The sequence below is a fragment of the Pelophylax lessonae genome (assembly GCF_965119305.1).
Source record: "Pelophylax lessonae genome assembly, chromosome: 2".
Lineage (NCBI taxonomy): Eukaryota > Metazoa > Chordata > Amphibia > Anura > Ranidae > Pelophylax > Pelophylax lessonae.
Genome location: NC_138769.1, coordinates 362708474 through 362736192, shown reverse-complemented (window position 1 = coordinate 362736192; position 27719 = coordinate 362708474). Strand labels below are relative to the sequence as shown.

Sequence of the window (27719 nt, the reverse complement as noted above, 5' to 3'; positions counted from 1 at the left end):
TATCTATCTATCTATCTATCTATCTATCTATCTATCTATCTATCTATCTATCTATCTATCTATCTATCTATCTATCTATCTATCTATCTATCTATCTATCTATCTATCTATCTATCTATCTATCTATCTATCTATCTATCTATCTATCTATCTATCTATCTATCTATCTATCTATCTATCTATCTATCTATCTATCTATCTATCTATCTATCTATCTATCTATCTATCTATCTATCTATCTATCTATCTATCTATCTATCTATCTATCTATCTATCTATCTATCTATCTATCTATCTATCTATCTATCTATCTATCTATCTATCTATCTATCTATCTATCTATCTATCTATCTATCTATCTATCTATCTATCTATCTATCTATCTATCTATCTATCTATCTATCTATCTATCTATCTATCTATCTATCTATCTATCTATCTATCTATCTATCTATCTATCTATCTATCTATCTATCTATCTATCTATCTATCTATCTATCTATCTATCTATCTATCTATCTATCTATCTATCTATCTATCTATCTATCTATCTATCTATCTATCTATCTATCTATCTATCTATCTATCTATCTATCTATCTATCTATCTATCTATCTATCTATCTATCTATCTATCTATCTATCTATCTATCTATCTATCTATCTATCTATCTATCTATCTATCTATCTATCTATCTATCTATCTATCTATCTATCTATCTATCTATCTATCTATCTATCTATCTATCTATCTATCTATCTATCTATCTATCTATCTATCTATCTATCTATCTATCTATCTATCTATCTATCTATCTATCTATCTATCTATCTATCTATCTATCTATCTATCTATCTATCTATCTATCTATCTATCTATCTATCTATCTATCTATCTATCTATCTATCTATCTATCTATCTATCTATCTATCTATCTATCTATCTATCTATCTATCTATCTATCTATCTATCTATCTATCTATCTATCTATCTATCTATCTATCTATCTATCTATCTATCTATCTATCTATCTATCTATCTATCTATCTATCTATCTATCTATCTATCTATCTATCTATCTATCTATCTATCTATCTATCTATCTATCTATCTATCTATCTATCTATCTATCTATCTATCTATCTATCTATCTATCTATCTATCTATCTATCTATCTATCTATCTATCTATCTATCTATCTATCTATCTATCTATCTATCTATCTATCTATCTATCTATCTATCTATCTATCTATCTATCTATCTATCTATCTATCTATCTATCTATCTATCTATCTATCTATCTATCTATCTATCTATCTATCTATCTATCTATCTATCTATCTATCTATCTATCTATCTATCTATCTATCTATCTATCTATCTATCTATCTATCTATCTATCTATCTATCTATCTATCTATCTATCTATCTATCTATCTATCTATCTATCTATCTATCTATCTATCTATCTATCTATCTATCTATCTATCTATCTATCTATCTATCTATCTCGCACAGGATAGTACTTCCTGTGTGCTCATTCCTCCATAGGACCCTGGATGTTCACTAAGGAATGATGTAATTGGCCATCACTTTGGTTACTTTTAGTAACAGATTAGTCGAGGTGGAGAGACAGGGCAGTAACATCACAATTTTCACCTCATCAAGTCATAGAACGCTTTTCATTCATTGAAAAAACAATTTCATTCTGTGATTGGCACTCGTGCCAAGTGAGCGACCCTCTGTGGTTACTTTGCTGCAGAGAACTGGACCTGGAAGACAACAGATATCACTGTAGCAATGATGCCTGCCACAGCAATCCCACGGGTATGGCATATGCATACGTACATTAGTCCCAGCTGGACTAATGTAACTATACAACAAAATCTATACCTAAAGTAAAAGTTAGATATAAATGACCTTTTAGGGCAGGGGTGTCAAACCTAATTTTATTATGGGTCCCATCAGCATTATAGTTACCGTCAAAGGCCCATTTGTATCTGTAAGACTATATAAATTTATCTAGGGCTTTTTTTCTCAGAGAATAGGTGCAGGATCTCAACCATGTCCCCTTAGCCGAACAGCATTGAACAATGGGTGTGGCCAAATTGCACCAACAATGATAGGATCCTAAAGGGGCAATAAATACCAGGAGTGCCTTATGCGCAAAGATCAGGGGTGTGCTATGTAGAGAGTGCAGTTTCAGGGGCGCCCTGTGCACAGAGTGCAGAGTTCAGGGGTGCGCTACATATTGAGTGCAGGGTTCAGGGGTGCTAAGTACTGCCCTATACACAGAGTTCAGAGTTCAGGGGTATGCTAGGAACAGAGTGCAGTGTTCAGGGGTGCACTGTTTAAAGAGTGCAGGGTTGAGAAACGCTCTACATACAAAGTTCAGGGTTCAAGGGAATGCTATGTGCAGTTTGCTAGGTTCAGCTCTTCTTCACAGGCTGTCCACATCTTACTTCAACCCCTCCTCGGGTCTGAACTCTGCACCACTCTCCCCCGTCCCCTACCTTTGCACACATCTTCCTTCACAGCTCTCATCTCCCCCCAAAAATATGTTTCCTCTGCATCTCGCCTACCCAACCCGAGTTTAGTACCTCCTGGCAGTGTAGGCAGCTCCGCCTCCCTCTCTCACTTGCATGGAGATAATTGGTTAGCATCTGTGCATTCGGGCACAGATGGATCACAGTGCCGCTTACCACGTAATGCCACATCCCACACTGCAACTGCATCTCCCTTATCCACACCATGTGTGCAGGGTAGGCAGGAATCTGTGAGAGCCACCAAGAGGAAATTTGCTCTTATAAACACAGAAGGCTTCTATGTTTACAAGTGACAGTGGTGAGCGGGAAGCGAAGGGTGAGAGCCGGAGAAGGTGGAGCAGAGTTTCACCATGTTCTGGCTGAAAAAAGGGGCCAAAGGAAATGGCCTGGCAGGCTGAATTCTACCAGCGGGCCTTGTGTTTGACACACATGTTTTAGGGGATTCCTAACTCTGAAGTGAGGAAGAGTGACACCATTTAGCACACAGTATGTATGCCAAGAACACATCCCTGCCATGGCCCTGATTACATGGAGTATAAAGCTCTAATATGATATGAAAATGATTGTCTAAACCATACAAGTCCTTTTTTGACCTCTATTTTTTCTTTATATTCGCTTCTCAAATTAAAAATGCAGTACCATAGGGGTTGGATAAAAGGTTTGGTGCAGCAACTTTTGGTAGTAAAATAGTACATTTTGTACAGAGATGTACACAGCCGACCAAAAAGAGCTAACTGAGGCTGCATGAGGGACAGAGGGATCGAGTCTCCAAGAAGGACAGTCTCCCAACTACATATATACTGTGGCAATGGCTCCGCTGTGCAAGATCAGGTACTCTGCAGGGAGTAAAAACTAGAACAACGCTTAGTGAAAACAGTACCCAGCACACACAGTAAACACATTAAACATTTTTAGACACACAGTTAACCCTTTTATAGCCCATAAATGTTAACTCCTTTTCAGCCAGTGTCATTAGTACAGGGAAAGTGTATATTATTAGCACTAATCATTCTATTTGTGTCACTGGTGATGTCAGTGGCAGTTAGTCAGTCCCTCCCCCAATGTTAGTTAGTGTCAGAATGCCTGCCGCACTATCACTGTCCCACTATAAGTCGCTGATCACCGCCATTAGTATACAAAAAAAAACATTTCGTATATATATATATATATATATATATATATATATATATATATATATATACAGTGGGTACGGAAAGTATTCAGACCCCCTTAAATTTTTCACTCTTTGTTATATTGCAGCCATTTGCTAAAATCATTTAAGTTCATTCTTCTTCCTCATGAATGTACACATAGCACCCCATACTGACAGAAAAACACAGAATTGTTGACATTGTTGCAGATTTATTAAAAAAGAAAAACTGAAATATCACATGGTCCTAAGTATTCAGACCCTTTGCTCAGTATTTAGTAGAAGCCCCCTTTTGATCTAATACAGCCAGGAGTCTTTTTGGGAAAGATGCAACAAGTCTTTCACACCTGGATTTGGGGATCCTCTGCCATTCCTCCTTGCAGATCCTCTCCAGTTCTGTCAGGTTGGATGGTAAACGTTGGTGGACAGCCATTTTTAGGTCTCTCCAGAGATGCTCAATTGGGTTTAAGTCAGGGCTCTGGCTGGGCCATTCAAGAACAGTCACGGAGTTGTTGTGAAGCCACTCCTTCGTTATTTTAGCTGTGTGCTTAGGGTCATTGTCTTGTTGGAAGGTAAACCTTTGGCCCAGTCTGAGGTCCAGAGCACTCTTGAGAAGGTTTTTGTCCAGGATATCCCTGTACTTGGCCGCATTCATCTTTCCCTCGATTGCAACCAGTCGTCCTGTCCCTGCAGCTGAAAAACACCCCCACAGCATGATGCTGCCACCACCATGCTTCACTGTTGGGACTGTACTGGACAGGTGATGAGCAGTGCCTGGTTTTCTCCACACATACCGCTTAGAATTAAGGCCAAAAAGTTCTATTTTGGTCTCATCAGACCAGAGAATGTTATTTCTCACCATCTTGGAGTCCTTCAGGTGTTTTTTAGCAAACTCCATGCGGGCTTTCATGTGTCTTACACTGAGGAGAGGCTTCCGTCGGGCCACTCTGCCATAAAGCCCCGACTGGTGGAGGGCTGCAGTGATGGTTGACTTTCTACAACTTTCTCCCATCTCCTGACTGCATCTCTGGAGCTCAGCCACAGTGATCTTTGGGTTCTTCTTTACCTCTCTCACCAAGGCTCTTCTCCCCCGATAGCTCAGTTTGGCCGGACGGCCAGCTCTAGGAAGGGTTCTGGTCATCCCAAACGTCTTCCATTTGAGGATTATGGAGGCCACTGTGCTCTTAGGAACCTTAAGTGCAGCAGAAATCTTTTTGTAACCTTGGCCAGATCTGTGCCTTGCCACAATTCTGTCTCTGAGCTCTTCAGGCAGTTCCTTTGACCTCATGATTCTCATTTGCTCTGACATGCATTGTGATCTGGAAGGTCTTATATAGACAGGTGTGTGGCTTTCCTAATCAAGTCCAATCAGTATAATCAAACACAGCTGGACTCAAATGAAGGTGTAGAACCATCTCAAGGATGATCAGAAGAAATGGAAAGCACCTGAGTTAAATATATGAGTGTCACAGCAAAGGGTCTGAATACTTAGGACCATGTGATATTTCAGTTTTTCTTTTTTAATAAATCTGCAACAATGTCAACAATTCTGTGTTTTTCTGTCAGTATGGGGTGCTATGTGTACATTCATGAGGAAGAAGAATGAACCTAAATGATTTTAGCAAATGGCTGCAATATAACAAAGAGTGAAAAATTTAAGGGGGTCTGAATACTTTCCGTACCCACTGTATATATATATATATATATATATATATATAATCATTTGTAGACGCTATAAATTTCACACAAACCAATTTATATATGCTTGTTGGGATTTTATTTTACCAAAGACATGTAGCAGAATACATTTTGGTCTTCATTTTTAAGTTTGTTGATTGGATATGTTTCATAGCAAGTAACAATGTTTATTTTTTTTCAAAGAAAAAGATGATGCCCCAGAAGACGTCATATATAATGAAATGCGCAGGGAGGATCAATCACTGACGTCATTGCGTAACTGGAAGTGACCCAGGTGTTACTTTTTTGCTGGCCGCTGATTTTAATGAGTTATTGTTCCTTATTACGTATAAGTGCAATAGTCTTCTTTAATAAAGGCTATTCTGAAGATTCTACATGATATGGGGCGTTTGTATTTATAATGCTCTTTCCGTACATTTGGTTGGTGACCGGAGTAGATTATCCCTGTGTAATCTGGACTACATTGGGTGCCAGATGAAGCTGTGTAGGAGTGTTGGGGGCCGGAGTTGATGATCCCTGTGTAATCTGGACTATATTGGGTGCCAGATGAAGCTGCGGAGGGGTGGAGAGAAATACCAGAAAAAGGCCTTTATGACTTCTCTTTTATTAGGGGGGTCATATATGTTGGTAAGCTTGATTTTTGCATCCATTGGTGATAGCTCTGGATCTTTCCTAGCACAATCTCAAGATCTTTTTTGGTGTTAAAAGTCTTGTTTTCCCCACATGGACTTTTACCAATCATCAGATGGACTCCCATTTATTGATATGGTGTGTGACTGAATTTACTATATATCCTGTTTCTATACTATAGTTAGGAGCTATGGATTATGGGTACTTACTGTGAAAATCACATTTGTCTTCAGCACCAACTATCACATGCCCAAGCGTACTGTTGTATTTCAAACTAGGACTAATGTGCCATTGAATGAGTGTTTCTGCAGCTTTATTAAATGAAAAATGTGAATTTCTTAAACACTGCTGGGCTTCCAAACATAAAACTTCTTAGTGAGCTACTGAATAGGGATTAATTCTCCTACTTATATCAAAGAAAGCTCCTTTCCAAAACAAGCTGCATGCATACTTTGTAAGAAAGAAAAAAGAGATGTGACTGGGTCAGAAAACTGAAAGGTTGTGATCTAAATTGTGAGGAGCGAACACAGAAATCCAGTCAGATGTAGGGAAGCAAAAGAAATGTTGTTATGACATTTTCTGTGCCGTGATCTTGACAACAGCAGCAGCTTATATTCCCCTTGGTAAAATTTAAGGTTGAAAACAAGTCCCTAAACAAAGTTCAGAGGAGTCCCTTGTAGGACCCCAATGAATTCTACCCACTTAAGTTTTAGTAGGAACCCCTTTTATATTGAGACACAGTTTTACTCTTAAATGAAAACTATATAGGATTTGGGGCACTTACATTTTATTTTTATGGTCATCAGTTTTTAAACTGTTATACCTTTTTTTACTATATATACAGTACATAATATAATATTTTACAAACAATGATTTATTACATGACAAAGGACTTCCAAAGTATTAGAGGTTAGCTAAACATATAGTCTACAAACTATTGCTTGCTTCGTAACTCCCTTCCCATTTTAACCTAGTACTGCACATTTGATAACGTTACTTTTGTGATGACACGTTGGATATACAAAATCTCCCATAAGTGAGTACACCCCTCACATTTTAGTAAATATTTCATTATATCCTTTCATGTGACAACACTGAAGAAAGAACACTTTGCTACAATGTAAAGTAGTGAGTGTACTGCTTGTATAAAAGTGTAAATTTGCTGTCCCCTCAAAATAACTCAACACACAGCAATTAATGTCTAAACCGCTTGTAACAAAAGTAAGTACACCCCTAAGTGGAAATGTCCAAATTGGGCCCAAAGTGTTAATATTTTGTGTGGCCACCATTGTTTTCCAGCTCTGCCTTAACCCTCTTGGGCATGGAGTTCACCAGAACTTCACAGGTTGCCACTGGAGTCCTCTTCCACTCCTCCATGACGACATCACAAAGTTGGTGGATGTCAGAGTCCTTTCTCTCCTCCACCTTCCATTTGAGGATGCCCCACAGATGCTCAATAAACTTTAGGTTTGGAGACATGCTTGGCCAGTCCATCACCTTTACCCTCAGCTTTTTTAGTAAGGCAGTGGTCGTCTTGGAGGTGTGTTTGGGGTCATTATCATGTTGGAATACTGTCCTCTGGCCCAGTCTCCGAAGTGAGGGGATTGTGCTCTGCTTCAGTATGTCACAGTACATGTTGGCATTCATGGTTCCCTCAATGAACTGGAGCTTGCCAGTGCCGGCAGCACTCATGCAGCCGCAGACCATGAGACTTCCACCACCATGCTTGACTGTTGGCAAGACACACTTGTCTTTGTACTCCTCACCTGGTTGCCACCACACATGCTTGACACCATCTGAACCAAGTAAGTTCATCTTGGTTCCAGTAATTAATGTCCTTAGTCTGCTTTTCTTCAGCAAACTGTTTTCGAGCTTTCTTGCGCATCAACTTTATAAGAGGCTTCCTGCTGTGACGACAGCCATGCAGACCATTTTGATGCAGTGTGCGTATGGTCAGCCCCACCCATTCAACCTCTGCAGCAATGCTGGCAGCACTCATTTGTCTATTTCCCAAAGAAAACCTTTGGAGATGACGCTGAGGCCTGTTCTGAGTGTAACTTGTCCTGTTAAACTGCTGTATGGTCTTGGCCACCTTGCTACAGCTCAGTTTCAGGGTCCTAGCAATATTATTATAGCCTAGGCCATATTTATGTTTAGCAACATTTTTTTTTTTCAGATCCTCAGAGTTCTTTGCTATGGGGTGCCATGTTGAACTTCCAGTGACCAGTATGAGAGAGTGAGAGTGATAACTCCAAATTTAACACACCTGCCCCCAATTCACACCTGAGGCCTTTTAACACTAATGAGTCACATGACACCCGGGAGGGAAAATGGCTAATTGGGCCCAATTTGGACATTTTTACTTAGGGGTGTACTCACTTTTGTTGCCAGTGGTTTAGACATTATTGGCTGTATGTTGAGTTATTTAGGGGGGCAGCAAATGTACACACTTATAAAAGTGGTACACTCACTACTTTACATTGAAGCAAAGTATTATTTTTCAAAGTTGTCACATGAGAATATATATTCAAATATTTGAAAAAAATGTGAGGGGTGTACTCACATTGGACACACTGGAGTTCTCACATGTCACATGGAAGTTCTGCAAACACAGGGCTTCTTTGAGCACAGCTGAAATCTGAAATAGCTTTATTATGAAATATTTTATATTAACCTGACTAAAAAATAAAAATATTATTATAATGTATTTATGGTTAGGACTAAAAAAAAAAAAAAAAAAAAAAGAGTATATGATGATGAAAATGGAAGTTTCAAATGATGTCCTTCTTTTTAAAATCCTTGTTGCATGGCAGTGTCTGATTAAGTACTTTTAAGTAATGGACCTGCAATAAGCATGCTGTAAATAAGTGTCAGAATTCCTTATCTTTATGCCCGTTGTCAGCAGCAATGAAGCCAAAGCATCCAGCATTTCAGCAAGGGAATAAACCTGCTCAAAAAGCAAGTTCAGCAATGGCAGCCTCCATAACCTTTTATGACAGAGTCCCTTTAAGTATTTTTGCCTGTAATAAACTCATTGACAACTGTCAGTCATTATAAGGTGGTAGACTGCCACTTAAAAAAGTCAATGTAGTAGTTTATTAGATAGTAATATACACTACTGAGCATCCTTTAAGGCTATTATGTCACTAATCATTCAAATTAGTATGCAGTAATAGAGGTTAAACAATGTTCTCTGTAGTCAGAAATTTCATTAACAAGCCACTTTGTGTTCAGAAAATACTAATCCTGCTCGTTGGTATGTAGAAAGTCTGGATCTATGCTGATAAAGTATGTTTAAAGTGTAATTGTTTTGGAAAGCAGGAAGAATAATCAGTTTTAAACACTGGAAACAGAATGAAACACTTGTCTGGGTACTCTAAGAGAGAACAGACATGTACTATATGCATATGTACACAAGTCATTTTCTATTCATCTGCATAAAAACACAATAAAAATAGATGGAAATTACTGAAGGAATTACTTGTGAAGTGGGTACCAGTCATAAAATTATGGTTCTTTTTAAAGTAAAATGATTCCGTAAATAACAGGGACGTATACCTAAGCTGGCAATTTACAATTCTGGTGGATGAATGGATCTCTTCAGGTGAAAACTACTTAAGTGGTATGTTCTTCTATATCTGCAGAAAATCACTTCTATACATGGTACTCACCCACCCACCTGGACTCTGCTTTTATTTCAAAGCAACAGTTAAAGCTGGTAGAACACAAAAGCCTGTGTTTTGAGGATTAATTCAGAGACTACACCTGGCATCGGTGAAGAATAAGTACAAACCTTGTAAATAAGCTTGAGATGTTCTAAACTAGAATTACTTGCAATACTACACATTCAGACACTGCATATGATAAGGAAACCCGTGTTGAGGGAAATAATAAGCTTTCCCCCTGCTGACCTATACTTCTAAAAATGATAGATTTCTGGCTGTCATGCTAATCTAAAAACGTAACTGATTCAAAACATGTATGCAGATGAGGAGTTCTTTCTTCAACTGCTCCTTGCTTCTTATCGGTCAGTGGCTCAAATGACAATATATGACAATATATAGGGGAAAAAAGTGCCCATTCTGCCTCTGCTTGCTTTTCAGTAAACAAATTGGCCATTGGCGCATTTCGTCAGGATATGGGGCTTGGTCTATGGAACACCAAAGTACAACCAAAAAGATTCCACTAAGGGTTTGGGACTTTTTAGGCACTATAAAAATATAAAAGGCTCATAAAAAAAATATATATATATTGTCACATATTAATAAAAACCATGTAGATACAAAATTGTTCAGAAAAACAAATTGTGCAGCATTTGCAATTTTTTTGCACAATTTGTTTTTCTGTACAATTTTGTATCTACGTGGTTTTTATTAATATGTGACAATAAAATGTGTATTTTTTATATTATGTGCCTTTTATACTTTAGTAGTGCCTTAAAAGTCCCTAACCCTTAGAGGAATCTTTTTGGTTGTACTTTGATTATAGGGATGTGGCACAAATACTAGAAAATACTCGCTGAGAATATCTATTATGGCACACCAAGGGCTGGTTCAGCAACAAATATAACCTGGAAGTGTTACCATGGATTTTGTTTGTTTGGCACTGACAGCAAGGTTATTAGTTACTAGCATCTTCAGAAAGAGGTTGGTCACCAGTAAAAGTAATATATGTAGTTGGGAATCGTACAGTTTTATTGTATGATAATATAAAGAAAGAAAGCTGCGCTAATGTAAGCAACATATAAATTGTTAATAAATAAATAATACACCAATCTTAGTATTATTAATATGAGTAATAAATAGTGCATGAAAGACACCTGAAATGCCAATATACTGCATCAAATGATAAGTGAAAGACACCAAAAAAGCTAATAAATTGCATAAAAACTACTAATGGGTGACCACTATGAATCACAAAAACATAAGAAATATAAATAAAAAATAGCCCCCATGAATATGGCCAAGGAAGGAGGAATGAAAACTGATCCTGATATTAATCCCAGACTTCTAATGGGGATGCTTTGCAGACGAGCGCGTAGGTACGGCGTGCTGACGTCACTGCGCTGCCCTGAGGATGGGCTACACGAGAGCCATCAGTTCAACCGCTGGGTTGAACGAAAAAAAAAAAATAAAGTAATGGTGTGTACTAGGATTTTGTGGTTTGGGGGTCTCCCTGCGGCGGCGTGGCATTGTCAGTGAAGCTGTAATAATAGAGCTGCGGCAGGCAGGATGTGAGGTGAGTAGTATGGGTCCGCTAGAACTGTGGGTCACTCGTCTCATGTGAGGCTCGGACTTACATAAAGCTAGAGGAGGGAGTTGACGTCACTCGGAGGCCAGAAATCGAGCTGCGGTGCTATGGAGGATGCGGCCTGCTGGGTAGGCCTCAACATCCGGGTGAAGCAATCCCTCCATCTGGAACTAAAATAATAGCAGTATCCGAGGCTGGATATAGCGTAGAGAGGGATGGAGGTGAGCCTGCATTGGTAAGGTGCCGGGATCACTCGGATGGCCGTAGATTGGTAACAGGCAGAGGGAAGCTCAGGCTCTGATTGTCCGGCGCGGCCCACGGCTAGGACACGCCCCCCGTGTGTACTTAACTTACTTAACAGTTAAGCTATCAAATGGTGAGGATATAACTGTTACAAATTATGTGTTTCAGAGGGGATAATTGAACACTAATATACATTTAGGACTAATACGAATCCCAACAAGTTCACAAAAAAGTGTTTCTTTTTCTCCAGGAGATTCACAGTTGTCACCAAATAAGAAAGTGAAGGGAAAGACATGTTGGTCTGTTAATGGTTAACCGTGGCTCTGTTTGGCAATAATGGCTAAACTTTATTTCATAATTAAAATGGATGTGTTATTATGAAATATTAGTGTAAATGGGGTGTACAATCCCCTGTTCCATGGACAGAAATATCTTATGAGAACTAAATATATTTAAAATACTACTTGATCAATAGACTCTTTGCCCCCTTATGCCTCGTACACATGATCAGATAATTGTATGAAAAAAATTGCTTTAGAATAGATTGCATGATAATCTGATCGTTAGTACACAGCTTTCGACAGCCGATCACATCATTTTGTCCAACAAAATCCAAAGGAACAAACACAAAAACATTTGCTATACGATAGCCTAGTGAACGACAATTGTTTAATCAGTACAGTATATGTTCGTAAAAATCGATAGACAAAGACCATGCATGATCAGAAACAAAAAAAACGGAAAAGGCCTGGTTGCCATTGTTTTTCTTTTGCACTATACGATACGTAGCTACGCAACCAGGAAGCTTTTCCAGAATCATACGAAAAAAATTATACGTTTAGTACGCATTGCTGAATTCGATACTAGTTTTATGCAACAAAATGCGAACGATAAGTCGTCCGATTATCTGATCGTGTGTGCGAGGCATTACACTACTCAGCTATCATTAGCCATGAGTCATTTGCATTTTCCATTTCATGCCAGGGAAATTAAGGCAATTGCAGACCAGCTAAAACAACTGAAGACTAGCACCTCATTGACAAGACAATAGAAAAAGCACTGGACTCTTTGCTAAGTGGTCAATTTCTATTGTATTTACACAGTCTGTAAGTTCAACATAAGGTACTTTAAATTCACTATTGGGAAATTCAATTAAAGCTCTGATAATAATTAGTACAAACAGAGCATCTAAGTAATGAATGTGATTATTTTTATATCAATTCCAGTTAAATAGAGCTTCATTAACAGAATCTAACACAAAAAGAAAAGTCTTTACTATTAATTAGTCACATTAGAGATAGAAGATATAAACTTTTGTTTCGCTATTGAGCTCATACGGTGATATTTTTTATGTACACCCACTGAACAGAAATCCTCAAAAAAGGAATTACAGCCAAAATCCTTGCAGTTTCCATTCTATTTTCTAAAGATGCAAAAGAGTATTAGCACAGAGGGGAGTGGGAGTATCTGTGGCAGCTGTAAGCAAAAGAGAGCTGCTTAAACTCTCTCAACCCTATTCTAAAAAGAAATGTTATAATAGGAAATGTGGTTAAGTCTGTAAACATTCCAGTTACCGATGAGCGTGACTGGGTCACCAGTGCATAGGATATGATCCCCAAATTGTGGTTTCTAAAGCCTAGTACACACGGGCCGAATGTTGGGCGACATCGGTTCAATAAAAAACAGCTGACATTCGGACCTTGTGTATTGCAGCCGGTCCGACAGAAGCAGGCGGTTTGGCTGGCTTTTGTTTGACGAGAATGCTGGAAAGCCAGCAGCTGACTGGCTCCTGATCAGCACTCTCATCCAATGGCTGAGACTGATGACTGGAGTGTTTTGGCTGGGGGACACCTGTCAGAACACAATAGAACAGCAGGGGAGATGTTAGCACAACGGCTCCGATTGGAGCTGTCAGGTTTTTATTGGTTGAACACAAAAATAAAAAAGTGGTGTGTACTAGGCTTTAGGCAAAAAACTTTGTCCAAGATCCACCCCAGGCTATGACTTGACAATAAGGACCCAACTGTGCTCCAAGGACATACTCCTTCTGTAAGCAAGTTTATTGTCAACACTACACAACTGAATGGTTGGCTCAATTTATATTGTCCCTCTGGGGTTACTTCCCTTTGTTTCCTGCCCCAAGGACCCAACAAAGTGAGGTAATCTGTCCAAAGTCAGGAGAATTCCCCTCCTAGAGAGTTGTCACTTGAGTGTCCCCATTGGAAGATTCAACATTGTCTCCTGTTCTCCAAAACTAAGGGGAAATAAAATTTTGACTATAAGTTGCTGATCTCCGCCATTACTAGTAAAAAAAAAAAAAAATGTCCTATAGTCTGTAGGCACTATAACTTTTACACAAACCAATCAATATATATGCTTATTGGGTTTTTGTTTACCATTTTTTTAATTGAATGTGTTTTATTGCAGAAAAAAAAAATTATAAATTGTCGGCCTTTTTTTGTTTATAGCACAAAAAATAAAAACTGCAGAGGTGATTAAATACCATCAGAAGAAAGCTCTCTTTGTAGCAAAAAAAAGGACATCATTTTTTTTTTTTTTTTAGGTACTGTGTCGCATGACCTTGCTATTGTCAGATAAAGTAACATAGTTACATAGTAGGTGAGGTTGAATAAAGACAATAGTCCATCCAGTTCAACCTGTGTAGGTGTGTGTGGCCGTAATCATTTCTCATACCCCTGAATGTTCTGATCTTTGAGATGTACGTCTAAGAGTCTTTTGAAAGCCACCATACTTCCCGCAGAAACCACCTCTTGTGGTAGAGAATTCCACAATCTTGTAGCCCTAACAGTAAAGAACCCCCCATGTTGCCTGAGGTTAAAACGCTTCTCCTCTAATCACATTGTATGCCCTCGAGTCCTCATGCAATCCCTTCGACTGAATAGCTGTATCTGTATCTGTAGCTGTATAACGCAGTGCTGTATCTCAAAACATGGCCTGGTCATGAAGAGGGTAAAACCTTCCGGAGGTCAAGTGCTTAAAACATTCTTGAAATTGCTCATCCTTGCCAAATGCAACTTTTAAACAATTTTTTGGGCTTTTATACATATTTCCAAGGGCAGTGACCAGCACCCGTCCCCCACCCCGTATTCCCTCCCCCATAACCCATCCTCCTGTGCCAAATGTTTTGCAGTCCTTTGCCTATTGGCCTAGAAAATGGTCATTACAAAATGTGGTTCCTATCAATCTCAATGCAGTACAGATGCGACACCCAAATGTCAGTAAAGTTCACTGAACCCACCACAAACCAGACACCAGTATGTTCTGTCCATTTTTAGTGCTCACTCTCTCAATCGGAATGCTACTGTGCCAAAGATTACGGGAAGCTAATATTATTCAAGATTCCTTCACTTCCACTAATTGCATTTAAAAATACATTTAAAGAGTTTTTTTTTTCTCTTATAGAAATATAAATACATGATTTGGTGTTTGTATACCTGCTGGTGTTTGGATGTGTGTGCAATCAGCCTATGCAATCCCATCCAGCGTTGCAAACCAGGAAAAAAAAGCGTAACACTGGTTTCCGGAACTGAAAAGACCAGATTTAGCCGCTCAGACACAGCAGGAGATTCATACACTTCAGTGATTCCTAAAAGTGTATTTTATATTTCACTTTGAAGACAGCAATTTAATACAGAGAAGTAGGCTCATAAAATCAGAAGGAAATCATTGTTTATATGATGCAGTTTCAATGAAAATCTTTTAGACCTAGAAAAGTGTGGAGGCTATGTCAGATGGGCTGTTCTGTAGCAGTGGTATATTTCTGCTACAAATCGCTAATGGCAGCGATTAACAGCGATTTGTAGCGATTTAATTGCTAGAGTCACTAGCGATTTGTCATTAGGAAACAAGCAAGTCACTGCTACAAGCTTGAGCTAGTGCTACAGCTTTGCGTTAGTGTGCTCTGCTACAAATCTCTCTCCTTCAGTGATTTGTAGCTAAGCCATAGAGGTGAATGCAGAGTGATTGTCGCTGTTGTGCTGGTCGCTGACATGAAACGCTGCACAAACTCAATAGCTGAGCCACTAAGCTACAAATCACTGTAAAATTAGCGGGCTAACAATTCCACAGAAAATAACCATGATTTTCATAGCAAGAAATTGCTTTAAGAAAAAAAAAAAAAAAAAACGGGATGAATAAATCGCCTATCTGACAATGCTCATATTTTACAGCACAGACCCAAAAGATCAAGAGAATGATGTTTAAAGTTGCTACCGAAGTGATAAATTAAAAAAGAAAATGAAAAAAATAAAGCCATACATGAAAACAGAACAATACGCCCAAAAATAGTTTTTTTGCTCAGTTTAGATAGAAAGGGTAACTGAGAGTGGCCAAACACCTTTACTACTAGAAACCCAAGCATAGGCTATTTAAGCACAAACATGAATTTAAAGTAGAACCAAATGCAAAAAGTTTGTTTCATTTTGGAAAGCATTAGGCCCCTTTCACTCAGGCTTCCCGATCAAATTCCCCTGTCAGTTTTTCAGGCGGACATGATCAGATGCTCCATGCAGCCCTATGGAACGGCAGATGTCAGCGGAGACATCTCCGTCTGCGAAATCCGGACGGATGCGCACTGCCCGTGTGAAAGAAGCCTAAGGGATATAACCCCTGTCAGCTTAATTTTTTGTCACCTGTATCCCATTAGAAAGATTTCCCTTCATTTCCTGTCCCATTGAAAATTAAGAGGAAAACCCTCCAAACTGGGGGAAGCCTTGGTTTAAACCAGGGTCACTATAACTAAGGTTCCCATTGGAAGATTTTCCTCTATTACGTTCTGGCAACTACCTATAATTCAGGTTTATCTTTTGCTTTTACTTTCACTGATAATGGTAAACATGAAAAAAAGAGAGGGTGAATGAATCTCCTTAATGGGGGCACGGCAATTAAAAACATGGCAAGTGTTCTAATCCTTCTCCCCTATGTCCACAACTTTTTGTTTACTTATACTTTAGCAAATAACATCTGTCCTAACACTCAGAGCTCATTCACACCAGTGCATTATGGTACCATGCACGTTGCTTTGAATGGCATACCAGCCCACCTTCCCATTGCACTTGCATTAAACCCATTCCAGAAGAATGCCCTGAGGTGAATTGGTTTGATCTCTCCTTCTCTTAACATTAATTAAATATAGGGAGCACTGTAGACATAAACCGAGGAGGTCTAGCCTTCAGTATAACTTTTCTGTTGCATGGCTGCATAGTCAAACACATGGTTGCTGATCATTTTAGGATACTAGAAATTGGTTAGGGCAGTTTGTTATGATCCCTGCTGGTTTTCCCTCTTTCTTAAATGGCTCCCACATAATTTGTGGCATCCATTGCCTGACTAAAGGAAATCTTTGATGTACATCTTTCTAGTGAATTTGGAACATTTGGGAGTTTGGTTATTTTCTATTTGGATACCTAACTGTCCTGCAGTTTATCCATTCAGTTCCTAACCTCTCTCACTGGGGGCTAATACTATTTCTTTTTCTAGGACTTTTGTTTCTAAGTTAGTTTTGGATTTTAGTCTAAACCTTGTTAGAGAGATTTTTATGTTCCTTTTCATATTTAATCAGATTTTGTCCATCTGTACTCTTTTTTGGTTCCCTGTGCTCCCCCACAGCCTGGGGGAGAATGTGACCAGCCATAAGACAAACCATTGGGTACATGGTTGTTTGCGGTTGTGTAGTGTTTCGGTAAGAGTTTGGTTGTCATGTAATATGGGATAAAATAAAACAGATTTTTTTTATTTTGCCCCTCCCTCATATTATGTAGTGGTGAACAGTTGATTTTTATTTTTTATTTTGCATTATGGTTAATTATGTATATTTTGTAACCTCTTTGTCACTCTTTGTAAATTGATCTTAACTTACTATCAGAATTTGCATGAAAGCACACTTTCAGTCCTGAAAAAGCAGGTCCACTGCAAAACTCATAAACTAAGCAAGATATAGCATATCAAGCTATCTTTGGCTTGAAAACTTGTCTATTATAACCAGGCATGTGCGGTTCCTTTTGTTCCGAATAAATATTCAGGCAAATTTTTCATTATTTGGGGATTTAGTTATATGTCTGAATACCCGAATTACAGTATAAACAAAGTGACCAAATGCTCTGAATAATGAAACAAAATTTGTCAGAATTTCCAAAATTTGATTTGAAATTTGAATATAATTTCACATCGAGGTACATTTGAATTCCAACTGTAAACATATTTCTGAAATCAAAGACTCTGTGTGTTATTAGTCATCGTCAAATATAGTCAGTGCACACCTCAGAATAGTGCCATGCCCCAAAAAGATATACGAAATAGAGAGAATCCCCTTGGGGATTCTCTCTATTTCCTGTGTGTTATTAGAATACCATTTTGAAATAATACTGTTTTTGTTAAGCCAAAGATGATTTAAAGAGTCCTTGTAATCGTTTTATGAAGATTTTTCTTTTTTTTTGTTTGTTCACTTTGTTGCATTCAAATCAAAACCTAACATTTTCGATTCAACCAATTCGAAATGTATTGATTCAAACGTTCCGAAAAGAAAAAAAATCTGTAAATTCGAAGAAAATTTGAAAAAGTCATAAAATGAATTCCGAATATGGATTGAACGAATCAACTGAATTTAACAAAACGAAATAAATAGATCAACGAATCAAAATGAAACAAAACAAAACTAATTTTTTCGTCATGCACATGTCTAATTATAACCAATAAGGAGATCCATTTAACCTTACTTTTTGCAAACAATAGTTGTATATGCTCAATGAATAATACCTGCAGTGCATATTTTAAGTCCTTTACATACAATGTTTCTCCACAATGGTTTTGACTGGAATGATGCTCCCATGGAAATATTTTGCTGACATATATGAATTGACTTCACATATGCTTGGTTGTTTACAAAGATACTTCTCTCCAGAGTCTCCAGCAGTCCATATCCTCAGTGCACCCCCTAGTGGATGGAGGGCAGCTTAACACTGGCTATCTACGATAGGATTCTCTCCTGTCGGCGTGCCTGTCTTCTTCTGCAGAACAGAGACAAAGTCCTTTTCCTGCCAGAGCTTCAGACTACACACATACACACACACTTTTTGTGCACGGGATTCTCAATTTAGTCCTTGCTCATGTGTAAGGTGGGGATACCAAACAGCAACCACAAAGCTGTACATACTTCTTTTAATAGCAGATGCTTTTATAAGCTGTTAGTTCTTTGGCTGCATTGCTTGCTTTTTGACATTGCTAATCAAAGAAGCACTGACCCGATATAAGCATCAAAAATTCTTAAATCACTCGCTAAATAGTTGTTGTGCCTCAGTGACTCACTTAGTAGTAAATCTGGAGGGTGGAGGAAATCTGCTGCTTGTATGGCCAGCAAAACTCTCGGTAGAGATATTCCCCATTTACGACCATTCACTGTTATTTTTGTGAGATACCACAGCAATTTCTGTGTGTTTCCAGACTCTATGTTCATACATCGGTGTTTACAAGCAAAACACACATAAGTCTTTATTTGACAAGGGAAAGTGCAGTGGCGCATAGCAAGTAATGTGAAGACATTTTGTACTTAACTACACCAAGCGGCAAACAAAATTGCTTGGTATGAGTAACATTATATACTGTCAGTACTATGTTATTATCATAACATTGCTAATTACTACCTTTTCTAATGACCTTATTTTTCTGTATTAACTTTATAGGTCCCTTAAAACATATTACAGAAATAAAGTATAGTCACGATTATGATACATATTTTACAGTGTAACACATTTATAGTGCGGAATTATCCTCTAAAAATAACATTTAATTTTCTGTAAAACTTGAACACTAAGGCATGAAAATGATTTTAAACGAAGATGTATTCAGTTGCTGGATTTAACTAGTAAAACCTTTGTGGGAAACAGGGCTGGCCCAAGACATTGTGCTGCCAGGGTCCAAGAATGAAATGATGCCCCACCCCTCCAAAAAAAAAAAAAAAACACACCCACCAAAAGGCACCCACATCCATTATTTTATATCATGATAAATAAAACTAAAACTAAATTGATCAGAAAGTCAGGGTTTACATGCAACAGCACCTTATCTATATGCAAAATGATATGATATACCACCAGGTTACCGTTCCCCCATCTTGGTGCCTTAGGGCAACCATTGATGCAGTGTTTGTGACAGTACAGTGTGCCCACCCCTCAGGGCCCATGTTGCACCCATGGATGATATGCCACTAGGATAGGACTGTATAGGTGTGGGCCAGGGCAGTATAGGGGCAGGCTAGGGTAGTATAGGTGGCGGGACAGAGCTGTATAGGGGTGGGCTAGGGCAGTATAGGGGCAGGCTAGGGTAGTATATAGACAGGCAAGTTTAGTATATGGGCAGGCTAGGTTAGTATAGGGGCAGGCTAGGGAAGTACATGGGTAGGCTAGAGTAGTATAGGGGCAGGCTAGGGTAGTATATGGACAGGCTATGGTTGTAAATAGACAGGCTAGGGCAGTATAGGGGCAGGCTGGGGTAGTATATGGACAAGCTAGGGTAGTATATAGACAGACTAAGGTATTAAATGGACAGTCTAAGGTAGTAAATAAAATATAAAAACAAAACTGTGCTATGTAAAATGATATAATCTTAAAACAAAATGTGTGCATACACAGCAGCAACTCTTCTGTAACACAGCATACATAGTATAGTCCAAATACAGTTTTGCTTAAATTGTTGAAAGGAAAACAAAGAAAGTCCAAAGGGTGATAAACTAAAGTCTGTCCAATCACAGAGTGCACTATTCATCACCTTAATGTTGTGTGATCCCAAGTGAAAAAGACCTCCACCTCAAAGATTGGCTGCTTACTAGCTAGTATTTACCTCCTGTCATGGAAGGTCTCTCTCACTTCTGGCTTTAAACATAGCCTGGGCCTCTGTTGAATCCAGTCTTCAGGAGACTCTGTCACATATAACCCCAAAAGAGATAAAGCTTCCATAGCATAAAATCTGTTAAACGTTTATTGAGAATAATGACATTTGCACTTACAGAATACACTTAAAAACATGCATGAATAAAAGCTCTGTACAACAGCCCATCCTTCCAGGACCTGCGCAAACGCTGTGACGTCAGCAAGTCGCTCCACCCAATGGGTGTTTTTAAGTGTATTCTGTAAGTGCAACTACTATTATTCTCAATAAACATTTGCAAGATTTTATTCTATGAAAGCTTTATCCCTTTTGGGGTAATATGTGACCAAGTCTCCTCAAGAGTGGCGGGTACCGTTCTTTTCCACTTAAGTCCCCTGGATTGAACACAGGCCCAGGCTATGAGGTGGAGGTCTTTTTCACTTGGGATCACACACCATTTGGGTGATGAAAAGTGCACCCTGTCAGTCGGGATGCCAGGTCGATCTCTTATGCGTATCACATTGTTACCTATTCCTTGAATGTTATATGCTGTAGTTCTATATTTACTGTGACTTGTTATATCACGGCATGTACCTAAGCTTTCTACTGCATGTTACTGTACCATGTTTCTTTTGCCTTCAATAAAAACCATTTAAAAAGAAAGAAAAGTGCACCCTGTGATTGAATGGACTTTGGTTTATCACTCTTTGGACTTTCTTTGTTTTCCTTTCAACGATTTAAGACTATAGGGTAGTATATGGACATGCTAGGGTAGTATGTAGACCAGCTAGGGCAGTATAACAGCAGGCTAGGGTAGTATAATAGCAAGCTAGGTCTGTATAGTGATTTTTGACTATGACAGGTTATCCAGCAGATCAGCAGCCACTACTAGAAAAAATGGTGGACACCCTTTGTGTCTTGTCACACAGAACTAACTTATATTACCTTTCTGTTGCTCTCTTCCAGTGCTCCCACAGTCTTCAGTGCCTAGCCTCACGCATGCACCAGAGCAAAGGCGATGGGCTAGGCACGAGGCTGGCTGCACCCCCTCCTCCAGTTCAACCCAATAGAAATGCAAGCCTCACAAGCTGTGCCCGAACATCGGTTTCTGGCTTCTGGCGGAGCTGGTGGGGAAGGGATCTTTCATTGCTGTCTGTCCGCTGTGGGTGCCCTGCAGCACACACACCAGAGCTCTTCATGTGTGCTTAAGTGTTTAACAGCTGGTGTTAGACTGTGTGTGAGCACCCTCGCGCCCGGCAACTATAAGTATGCGTGTTGAGGGCAGCAGAGTGGACTTTTTACAGGGCAGCAGAGTGGCCACCCTGGATGACACACAAAACTTCTGAAAAAAATCTTGGGCGTCAAATTCCCCCCCCCCTCTCCCCTCAAAGTGCTCCTAGATCCAATGGACTCAGTGGGACCCATTTTAGGGCTGGCTCTGGCTGGAAATTAAATTATCAGTAAAGCTGCCTAGATTTAAACTATGCCTGGCTTAAAGGGGCTCTAAAAGTGGAAAGTTGTTTTATCTCAATGCATTCTATGCATTAGGATAAAAAAGCCTTCTGTGTGCACCAGCCCCCCTTAGCCCCCCTAATGCTTACCTGAGCCCCATCTCAATCCAGCAATGTGGCACGAGAGCCTCGGCTCTCCGGGACTCTCCCTTCTCAATGGCTGAGACAGCAACGGGCTCCATTTGCTCCTGCTGTTGCCCATCAAAATCAGTGAGCCAATGAGGAGAGAGAGGGGATGGGGCCGAGCCACAGCACCATGTCTGAATGGGCACACAGAGCAGTGGCTCGGCTTTGGTGCCTCTAAAGTGAGTTGCTTGTTGTGTGGGCACTTGGCAGGAGGGAGGGGCCAAGAGCGCAGACCAGGGACCAACAAAAACCAACTGCACAGACAGGTAAGTATATCATGTTTGTTATTTTTAAACAAAAAAAAAACAAGACTTTAATATCACTTTGAAAACAAGTAAAGGGTCTGCCATTACGGACCTCTTGTTGAAAATGTTAGTTGCTTGGCTTCAGTTTTTTGAGTCACTGATTTGAAACGTGCATGTTGCAAATGTATATCAGAAAAGTGTCAAAATCCCTTATCTCTATACTTGCTCCTGGTCAGTGACTCAAAACATTGAAGAAAATGCATCAGAATGAGAGTCAAACATTCTCAAAGGTCAGCAGTGTTAAGCTGGATACACACTATACAACTTTTGTTGTTCGTTTTCCTTTAGATTTACCTTCAACTATGTAGTACAAGGGCCAGCCTGACTGCATACAAATTGAAAGTGTTTAGATTTGACCTCATATTTTATGGTTTTGGTAAATCTAAAGGAAAAAATCTAAAGACAATTGTATAGTGTGTATGACCCATTCGCCTCCTTTATTCTCTTATGACAAGTGTACTTTAAGATAAAGACTTGCTATGCACATAGCTTCTCCTAATTAGATGTATTGAACTGGGATGTTAAAGCCACTTGGATGTGGTTATGTTGTCAGCTGAGTGGTCGACCGCACATGTGTGGGCAAACTCCCACCACCACTAATGAGGATAATATACAGTGCCTTGCGAACGTATTCGGCCCCCTTGAACTTTGCGACCTTTTGCAACATTTCAGGCTTCAAACATAAAGATATAAAACTGTAATTTTTTTGTGAAGAATCAACAACAAGTGGGACACAATCATGAAGTGGAATGAAATTTATTGGATATTTCAAACTTTGTTAACAAATAAAAAACTGAAAAATTGGGCGTGCAAAATTATTCAACCCCTTTACTTTCAGTGCAGCAAACTCTCTCCAGAAGTTCAGTGAGGATCTCTGAATGATCCAATGTTGACCTAAATGACTAGGGTTGAGCGAACACCTAGATGTCCGTGTTCGACGGGTTCGGCCGAACTTTAAAAAAAAGTCCGGGTCCGTGTCCCGGACTTTTACCGAACTTTTCCCGGACACCGAACCCCATTGAAGTCAATGGGGACCCGAACTTTAAGGCACTAAAATGGCTCTAAAACACCAAAGGAAAGGGCTAGAGTGCTGCAAATGGCAGCAAAACGTAATTAAGAGCATAGCAAGTGCTCTGCAAACAAATGTGGATAGGGAAATAACTTAAAACAACAAAAAAAAAACAGAAAAATAAAACAATGTTCTTCTTCATCTCTGAAGGACGAGGCCCATATGGAGTAGGAGGGAGGTTGAGGTGGTGGTGGATGTGGCGGTGACATAGGCGTGCGCACAGGGTGTGCTGGGTGTGCCTGGGCACACCCTAATCACCTAGGGCACATAGCATTGCCAGTGAGGAGATGGGAAAGATCTCCCTGGGACCTGCTCTGCTCTATTTCTCCTTGCCTACAGGTACATGGCCCCGATACATTACTCTCCCTGCTGGCAAACACATGCATGTGTATTTCAACTTTGGGGTGCACACCTTAATGCAATAGGCTGCGCACACCTATGGGCGGTGTAGGTGGAAGCGGCGGTGGAGGAGGACCAGGGCCGGATTAACAGCATCATGGGCTTGGTGCTGAGGATTTTGAAGGGCCTTAAGGGCCGTGCCTTGCCATGCACCCAGAGGAGGAAGGGTGCAGCCATGCATGCCTAATTCAACATGGGATGCTGTCTCTGAAGCCCATAAACACATCCATGCATCGCCAACTGTCCCTCCTTGTCCGGCCTTCACGCTGTGTGGGGAGGTTCTGAGGGTGCTGCCTGGGGAAGCGAGCATAGAAGCCAGACTTCTGTGTTTACAAGTGACAGAAGAGCGGTAACAGTGAATATGGCCAACCCGGGGCCTATATAAAAGGTAGGGGCCTGGAGCTGCAGCTCCAATAGCCCCTACATTAATCTGGCCCTGAGGAGGAGGACGAGGTAGCCAACACTGCTTCTTTTCAAAAATTTTAAATGAGGGTACACCCCAAAAGAGTGAGAAAGAGCAAAAATGGAACAATGGGTGGGTAAGGTCGGTATCCATTGCTATTCTGCATAAGGTACGGAAAAGTCCCGTGGGATCCATGCCTGGTTCATTTTAATGAACGTGAGCTTGTCCACATTGTCTCTGGACAGGCGGCTGCGCTTGTCTGTTATAACGCCCCCAGCCGTGCTAAATACCCGTTCAGATAATACACTGGCTGCAGGGCACGCCAGCACCTCCAAGGCGTAAAGGGCAAGCTCAAGCCATGTGCCCAATTTGGAGACCCAGAAGTTGAAGGGGGCAGACCCGTCATTCACTACATGTAGGCGTGTGCACACATACTGCTCCACCATGTTGGTAAAATGCTGCCTCCTGCTAAGACGTTCCATCTGAGCTGCTGGTGCTGCTGTTTGTTGTGGCGTGCTGACAAAGCTTTTCCACATTTCGGCCATGCTAACCCTGCCTTCTGAGGTGCTGGCGGTGCCCTGGTTGCGTTGGCGACCTCCTCCTCCTCCTCCTCTGCCTTGTGCTTCCACTGTGGCCCCGCTGTCAGATGGGAATGCCAGCAGCATGGCGTCTACCAGCGTGCGCTTGTACTCGCGCATCTTGCGATCGCGCTCCAGTGAGTGAATTAAGGACGGTACGTTGTCCTTGTAACGGGGATCCAGCAGCGTGGCCACCCAGTAATCAGCACAAGTTAGAATGTGGGCAACTCGGCGGTCGTTGTGGAGACACTGCAGCATGTAATCGCTCATGTGTGCCAGGCTGCCCAGAGGCAACGAAAGGCTGTCCTCTGTGGGAGGTGTATCGTCCGTGTCCTCTGTATCCCCCCAGCCACGCACCAGTGATGGCCATGAGCTGGCCTGGGTGCCACCCTGCTGTGAACATGGTTCCATCTCCTCCTCCAGCTCCTCCTCCTCCTCATCCTCCTCATCCTCCAGAACTGTGCCCCTGCTGGACAATTGCGTCCCTGGCGTTTGCGTGTGCAGGAACCCACCCTCGGAGCCCCTTGCGAATGACTGCCCTGAAAGCCTTGGAAATGTTACCTCTTCATCCTCCTCCTCCTCCTCATCCTGTGCCACATCCTCTTCCATCATCGCCCGAATTGTTTTTTCAAGGAGGCATAGAAGTGGGATAGTTAAGCTGAGAACGGCGTCATTGCCACTGGCCATGTTGGTGGAGTACTCAAAACAGCGCAACAAGGCACACAGGTCTCGCATGGAGGCCCAGTTAAATTAAATAGCGGAATAGAAAATATGATCCAAAAAAAGTGTATGTATATCACACGTACACAACCACACTGGGCCCCAATTACTATTGTTTGTACCCCTAAAAGGCTAGATGAGGAGTAGGGGGAGTATGGAACAGGCAGCACCCTCAAACCTTCAGAAGTATGAGATGAACCCCAACAACTTGGAAAGGTGGATCTCTCTCACACGTACCGACACAGACTATCCCGCAATTCAATTGATCCTCAAAGGTTTTTATTGAATAGCGGAATAGGAAATATGATCAAAAAAAGTGTATGTATCTCGCACGTACACAACCACACTAGGCCCCAATTACTATTGTTTGTACCCCTAAAAGGCTAGATGAGGAGTAGGGGGGGTATGGAACAGGCAGCACCCTCAAACCTTCAGAAGTATGAGATGAACCCCAACAACTTGGAAAGGTGGATCTCTCTCACACGTACCGACACAGACTATCCCCCAATTTAACTGATCCCCAAAGGTTTTTGATTAAATAGCGGAATAGAAAATATGATCCAAAAAAAGTGTATGTATATCACACGTACACAACCACACTAGGCCCCAATTACTATTGTTTGTACCCCTAAAAGGCTAGATGAGGAGTAGGGGGGGTATGGAACAGGCAGCACCCTCAAACCTTCAGAAGTATGAAATGAACCCCAACAACTTGGAAAGGTGGATCTCTCTCACACGTACCGACACAGACTATCCCCCAATTTAACTGATCCCCAAAGGTTTTTGATTAAATAGCGGAATAGAAAATATGATCCCAAAAAAGTGTATGTATATCACACGTACACAACCACACTGGGCCCCAATTACTATTGTTTGTACCCCTAAAAGGCTAGATGAGGAGTAGGGGGAGTATGGAACAGGCAGCACCCTCAAACCTTCAGAAGTATGAGATGAACCCCAACAACTTGGAAAGGTGGATCTCTCTCACACGTACCAACACAGACTATCCCCCAATTTAACTGATCCCCAAAGGTTTTTGATTAAATAGCGGAATAGAAAATATGATCCAAAAAAAGTGTATGTATATCACACGTACACAACCACACTAGGCCCCAATTACTATTGTTTGTACCCCTAAAAGGCTAGATGAGGAGTAGGGGGGGTATGGAACAGGCAGCACCCTCAAACCTTCAGAAGTATGAGATGAACCCCAACAACTTGGAAAGGTGGATCTCTCTCACACGTACCGACACAGACTATCCCCCAATTTAACTGATCCCCAAAGGTTTTTGATTAAATAGCGGAATAGAAAATATGATCCCAAAAAAGTGTATGTATATCACACGTACACAACCACACTGGGCCCCAATTACTATTGTTTGTACCCCTAAAAGGCTAGATGAGGAGTAGGGGGAGTATGGAACAGGCAGCACCCTCAAACCTTCAGAAGTATGAGATGAACCCCAACAACTTGGAAAGGTGGATCTCTCTCACACGTACCAACACAGACTATCCCCCAATTTAACTGATCCCCAAAGGTTTTTGATTAAATAGCGGAATAGAAAATATGATCCAAAAAAAGTGTATGTATATCACACGTACACAACCACACTAGGCCCCAATTACTATTGTTTGTACCCCTAAAAGGCTAGATGAGGAGTAGGGGGAGTATGGAACAGGCAGCACCCTCAAACCTTCAGAAGTATGAGATGAACCCCAACAACTTGGAAAGGTGGATCTCTCTCACACGTACCGACACAGACTATCCCGCAATTCAATTGATCCTCAAAGGTTTTTATTGAATAGCGGAATAGGAAATATGATCAAAAAAAGTGTATGTATCTCGCACGTACACAACCACACTAGGCCCCAATTACTATTGTTTGTACCCCTAAAAGGCTAGATGAGGAGTAGGGGGGGTATGGAACAGGCAGCACCCTCAAACCTTCAGAAGTATGAGATGAACCCCAACAACTTGGAAAGGTGGATCTCTCTCACACGTACCGACACAGACTATCCCCCAATTTAACTGATCCCCAAAGGTTTTTGATTAAATAGCGGAATAGAAAATATGATCCCAAAAAAGTGTATGTATATCACACGTACACAACCACACTGGGCCCCAATTACTATTGTTTGTACCCCTAAAAGGCTAGATGAGGAGTAGGGGGAGTATGGAACAGGCAGCACCCTCAAACCTTCAGAAGTA

At 40.6% G+C, this 27719-nt stretch overlaps 1 protein-coding gene across 2 annotated transcripts in view; it reads right to left on the bottom strand.

Moving 5' to 3' along the window:
- The window catches only part of CSMD2 (CUB and Sushi multiple domains 2), a 1446274-nt gene that overhangs the window by 533732 nt on the left and 884823 nt on the right, over positions 1 to 27719 (bottom strand). The window lies entirely within an intron of this gene.